Source organism: Bufo gargarizans, chromosome 9 (assembly GCF_014858855.1).
Source record: "Bufo gargarizans isolate SCDJY-AF-19 chromosome 9, ASM1485885v1, whole genome shotgun sequence".
In the NCBI taxonomy this organism is placed as follows: Eukaryota; Metazoa; Chordata; class Amphibia; order Anura; family Bufonidae; genus Bufo; species Bufo gargarizans.
Genome location: NC_058088.1, coordinates 12,599,791 through 12,605,851, shown reverse-complemented (window position 1 = coordinate 12,605,851; position 6,061 = coordinate 12,599,791).

Genomic DNA, 6,061 nt, shown 5'->3' with positions numbered 1-6,061 from the left:
AGTTTTGATGCCTTCAGTGTGAATCTACAATTTTCATAGTCATGAAAATAAAGAAAACTCTTTGAATGAGAAGATGTGTCCAAACTTTTGGTCTGTACTGTAAGTACGCATAGCGACTCTTTCAGGTTGGGAGAGATTGTATAATCGTGATTTTGGCAGCTTGGCGCCTGGGATGAGATTAATAGGGCAATCGTACTCCCAGTGAGGGGGCAGCTCCTGGACACCACTCTCGGAAAACACATCAGAAAATTCTGAGAGAAAAGATGGCACAGTCTTGGTAGAAACCTCTGAAAGAGACGCCGTGAGGCAATTCTCTTTGCAAAACTCACTCCAACCATTTATTTGCCTTGCTTGCCAATCAATGGTGGGGTTATCTTTAGTGAGCCAGGGTAGCCCCAACACTAGAGTAGTAGGTAATTCTCTTAAGACGAAACATGACATATCCTCAACATGAGCGTCACCCACAGTCAAACGGATATTGTGAACTATGCCCTTTAATGATCTTTGAGAAAGTGCGGAATCGATAGCAAAAACAGGTATATCCGTTTCCAAAGTGCGCACCTGGAAACCATGCGTTGTTGCAAATTGATTATCAATGAGATTGGCAGCTGCTCCACTATCCACAAAAATCTCACAAACAATGTTCTTGCTGTCTAGCACCACCCTGGCAGGTAGGAGAAAGCGGAAACTACAAACAAACGGCAAACCTTCAATTTCCGCATCAACCTTGCCAATACTAGCAAATAGAAAGTTTTTAGAGGTTTTTATTTTATTACCCTCAGAAAACTCTATGAATCTCCTAGAGGGGCAAACATTAGCCAAATGATTTATACCCCCACAACAGAAACAAACCCTCCTCTGAGAGCTGAATCCTCTACTATCAGAGGCAAGCAAACCCAGCTGCATGGCCTCCTCCTCAGAGGGGATTGAGACAGACTGAGACCCCTGCGCACTGAATGAGACAGCCCCACTGTCCTTGGGCTGAATATGACAGGAAAGAGTAGTCTTCTCTCTCTCTCTAAGGCGCCTGTCAATACGAACAGCTAGAGACATGGCAGACTCTAACGACGCTGGTCTCCCATGAAAAGCAAATGCATCTTTCAATCTTTCCAGAAAGACCATGGCAAAATTGACTTCGGAGTGCAGCATCATTCCAACCAGTATCAGCTGCCCATCTCCGAAATTCAGAACAATATATCTCTGCGGACTGTTTACCCTGGCATAAAAGACGCAGTTTAGATTCAGCCAGAGCAATACGATCCGGGTCATCATATATCTGCCCCAGGGCTACAAAAAATTCATCCACCGATCGGAGGGGCCCCACCGGCAGCGAAAAGGCCCAAGACTGAGCGTTATCCCTGAGCAGCGAGATGATGATCCCCACCCTCTGCTCCTTATCACCAGAGGAATGTGTCACGGCTGAGGATGGGGAAAACCCTCAGCCGTGCGATGACAGAAGATGGTAGTCACGACTAGGCCAGGAAGACAGGATTAGGGAGCAGGTCACCTCCTATTGCTTCCCTAATCTGACCCTAACTCCTAGCGACATGAGCCGACCTTGAAGGTAGGAGACTACCTGTTCCTCCTGGACATGGAGAAATAGGAGTCTAAAAGATGGCCAAACTATAAAGAAAGGGGCACAAGAACAGTCATATGGCAATTGCAGGTAAGTGCAACTAATACTAACACCTACCTGCCACAGACACAGAGCCTGGGACCCAAGTATAAGTGCTGCTGTCCACAAACACAATAGACAGAGCACACACACCACACAGGACGCCAGGAAATCATACGCTGCAAGAAATAGACATGACATACAAACACATGCTCATAACATCGTGTATAACAACATATAACAATGTATAACAATTTACAATTTATAACAATTTGTTTATGACCACAAGGGTGGCCCCCACTGGCAGATGGAATTACCAGGAGGGTGTCTCCAGCAAAGCATGGCTGAAGAACCCCTCAGCTTCAGATCTCCAAAGAGGCTTTATAGCCCAAAGTGGCCACACCCACACAGACACACACAGGAGAGGGAATTAACCCTTCCAACACTAACCAGGGAGTGAAACCACTTAAAGGGGAAGTGACCAAATGAAGATCACACTGGAGCTGTTACCGCAGGCAACGATATGGGTGGCAACCATGTCCTGGGAGTCAGCCAGAAGGCCGAGACAGTGCCACCACATGTACACAATACCAAACGTTGCCACGGACAGCCACAGTGAAGGGAAGTGTCACAGTGCACACCTAACATAAACTTCGTGCACACCAGACATACAAAGTGCATAACATACACACACACCTAACAGAGAGGTTGCTAGGTGCAACCGCATGAACATTGCCGCAAGCTGCCTAGCACCAGCTCAGGCTGCTATACTGCGACAATACAAAACAACTTGTTGCCCGCGGCAACCACAAGTGAGGCAACACACTAGCGGCCCTCACCTGTGGTTGAACAACCAAACCAAACCGCAGGCAACAGCATTGCGGTTCAGGAGTCACGACCATGACCATGGCCGTGACAGAATGGGGAAGTAGGCGATAATGGAGTTTTCAAGCCTCTCTAAACTGAACAAAATTCTCACTACCCCCGGAAAATGTATCCGGAAGCGAGATCTTAGGCTCGGAACAAACTCCATGATTGCCAGCAGAACCGGTCACCTGAAACTGAGACACAGTTTTACGGAGATCTGCTACCCCCAGCGAAAGACCTTGCATGCAGTCAATCAAGGCTGAAACCGGATCCATGCTTAAGACGGTTAAGGCGGTTTATAATGTCACGGATGAAGTCGCAGATAGCTGGAACTTATAAATAAACGACCGACTGGCTTGATCCCAAACTAAGGAACATATAGGTGAGCCCTTTAAAACCCTAAGAGCTCTCCCTGACTGCAATGCACATGCAAGGGTCTCAATGGTAGACGATCGCATGCCCACGTACCTAAGACTGTATGACACCTGAAAACCCTATAATAGTGAGGGGACACGACCACCGGCTCCCTGCACTTAATACGGACGGAGTCAGTGTCACCTAGAATCAAGCCAGCAAGGAAACACAATAAGGGAAAAGACGTATCTGAGCAAACAGCAGCAGCAGCCTCCAGCAGTGAACACTTAATCCAGGAAGTAGTATAAACCGCAAAGTGAGGCAGTATGGGAGGGAATATAAAGGAAGACGATTAGTCTAAATAAGTGACACCTGGCAGAAGGAAAGGAGATGACAAAGTGAAACCAAAACAGAGAACGTCATACAAGAGGTAGAGAAGAACGTCTGCCAGACCTTTTCACAGAACTGGCAGTGACACCCTCTAGTAATACTGTGATCCTGGCAAAACTATTGGAGCAGATAAAAAGCTGAAGGCCCGACAAGTAAATTGCAGATGAAGAATGAGTTTGTGTGTAATATGACCATGGGAATTTCCAGTGGTTCGGTAATAGGGGAATGCAAAGGTAGATATCCGTGAGATATATAGTATGGCTGTGGCGAAAAAAAAACCAAAAACTTTTCTTTCAACTCCATGACTGATTGAAAAGTCAAAATTTTGAATTTTCTGTTTACCAGGAACCTTTCTGTGAAGATGGTACTTCTTCTAATACCAGCTTTTCCCATAAATCTATGGAGGAGATGAAGAACAACAGGATTCTGGTTGGGGGAAAAACATCTGGTAGGAATTCTCTGAACCCGAGTGTGCAGACGTCTTTTATTGATGAGAAGATCCAAGTGTCTGACGGTGTCCTGGACCATACAGAAGAGAATTCTATTCAGTCTGACTCGTATGTGCACACCCATACATCTGGTGTCAAACATCTAAAGAGGCCTGAAGTTTCAAGATTTTTTTTTGCCCCCCAAAAGATCTAATAGTGAGCTCTTTCTTTACTTTGCCATTGTCCAGAGACTCTAAAAAAAAATTCTCTACTTGGGTTCTAAACAAAAAAAAATTGGAAGAAACAGATGAGGTTACAGAAATGGGTCTTGGCTGGTACTGTACATCAGGCCACTGTTTGACAAGCTCTTCTGACAAGAATGCAGAGGATTTTTTTTAATGTTCATAGGAGCGTCACAGAGGAACTGTAATGCAGACTTCAGTTAGGGCTTACGCACACGGCCGTTAGCCATTTTTGTATTCTGCAAATTGCAGATCCGCAAAAACACAGATATCGGCAGTGTGTATTCCTGAAACCTCCTGCCCGCTATAGAACTATCTGTCCTATCCTTGTCCGTAAAATAGACAAGAATAAGACATACTTAATTTTTTTGAGGGGCCACAGAACAGACTTTGAAGTTAATGGGTCCACATCCAACCTGCAAAAAATGCAGACCAAAAATAAGTTTGTGTGCATGAGCCCTCAGGGTAAGTTCTGTACAGTCGTGGCCAAAAGTTTTGAGAATTACATAAATATTGAAAATTGGAAAAGTTGCTGCTTAAGTTTTTATAATAGCAATTTGCATATACTCCAGAATGTTATGAAGAGTGATCAGATGAATTGCATAGTCCTTCTTTGTCATGAAAATTAACTTAATCCCCAAAAAACTTTCCACTGCATTTCATTGCTGTCATTAAAGGACCTGCTGAGATCTTTTCAGTAATCGTCTTGTTAACTCAGGTCAGAATGTTGACGAGCACAAGGCTGGAGATGATTATGTCAGGCTGATTGGGTTAAAATGGCAGACTTGACCTGTTAAAAGGAGGGCGATTGTTAACCATGGTGACCTGCAAAGAAACGCGTGCAGCCATCATTGTGTTGCATAAAAATGGCTTCACAGGCAAGGATATTGTGGCTACTAAGATTGCACCTCAATCAACAATTTATAGGATCATCAAGAACTTCAAGGAAAGAGGTTCAATTCTTGTTAAGAAGGCTTCAGGGCGTCCAAGAAAGTCCAGCAAGCGCCAGAATCGTCTCCTAAAGAGGATTCAGATGCAGGATCAGAGTGCCACCAGTGCAGAGCTTGCTCAGGAATGGCAGCAGGCAGGTGTGAGCGCATCTGGACAGGACCTACGAGACGTCATCATGCTGGAGCGCGGGTCCTGAGCTTTCAGTCAGTAGCCAGTGTTCACTGCAGCGCCATCTAATTGAGGAGGTGAGTTATTTATTTACTATTTTTAAGGGGCACTCATGGGGCAGTACTATTTCTGGGGGCACTAATATTGGCATTAATAATTCTGGGGGGTACTAATGGAGGTATTACTATTACTGGGGGGCACTAATGGGGGGGCATTATCCATTCTGGGGGCACTAATGGAGGTATTAATATTAATGGGGGGGATAATGGGGGCACTGTTAAAATACTGCTACATTATGACTGTGTCTTAAGCCACGCCCCCACAACGACACCCCCCCCCCCTTGGGGGAGTGGCTTAACTTGGCCAGTTGGGGGAGATGGCAACCCTACGCTCAGGAAACCGTCACACTCGGCCCCACCAACAACCCAGGGATCTCAACTCTCCCGGAGGTTCAGGGAGTCTCCCGCTATTAGATAGCGGCTCCCTGACACCCTCATGTGAAACAATATCTCCCGGAAAGGTTTATCTCAGTCAGATAGCAGAGCAGAGAGATAAGAGAAGTGACAGGACAGAGTTTAGATTACAGGTTGAATTAACCCTTTAGGGTCAAATTGGCTTCTCAAGGAGATATATATGTTAAAGGCATCCCTTCTGTCTCATTCAGTAGCTATATAACTATTGAAAGAGATGTATTTTTTTTTTTTAATACATTTACACATTTAACCCTCCATTTTAATTATATTATTTACCCCAGTGTTAAATTCACACCCCCTGGATGCTTTAATCATATATATAAATATGATAATTTGGGGCAGGGTAATGATCCCGGTCCTCCACACCATAGAGAAAAGTGTGCAGATACTTCATATGTTTGGAAAATGTAATAAAAAGTTCGTGAAAAAAACCAAAAAAAAACCCTCCCTGAAATGAGAAGTGCACCTCCCTGAAATGAGTTTTTGCAGGTTGGGATGTCTGACAACCCCTTTAATTCTTTAGATGGTGTTTCCATAGAAACCACCATCTGTACAGGTGGGTGACCCTCGCAA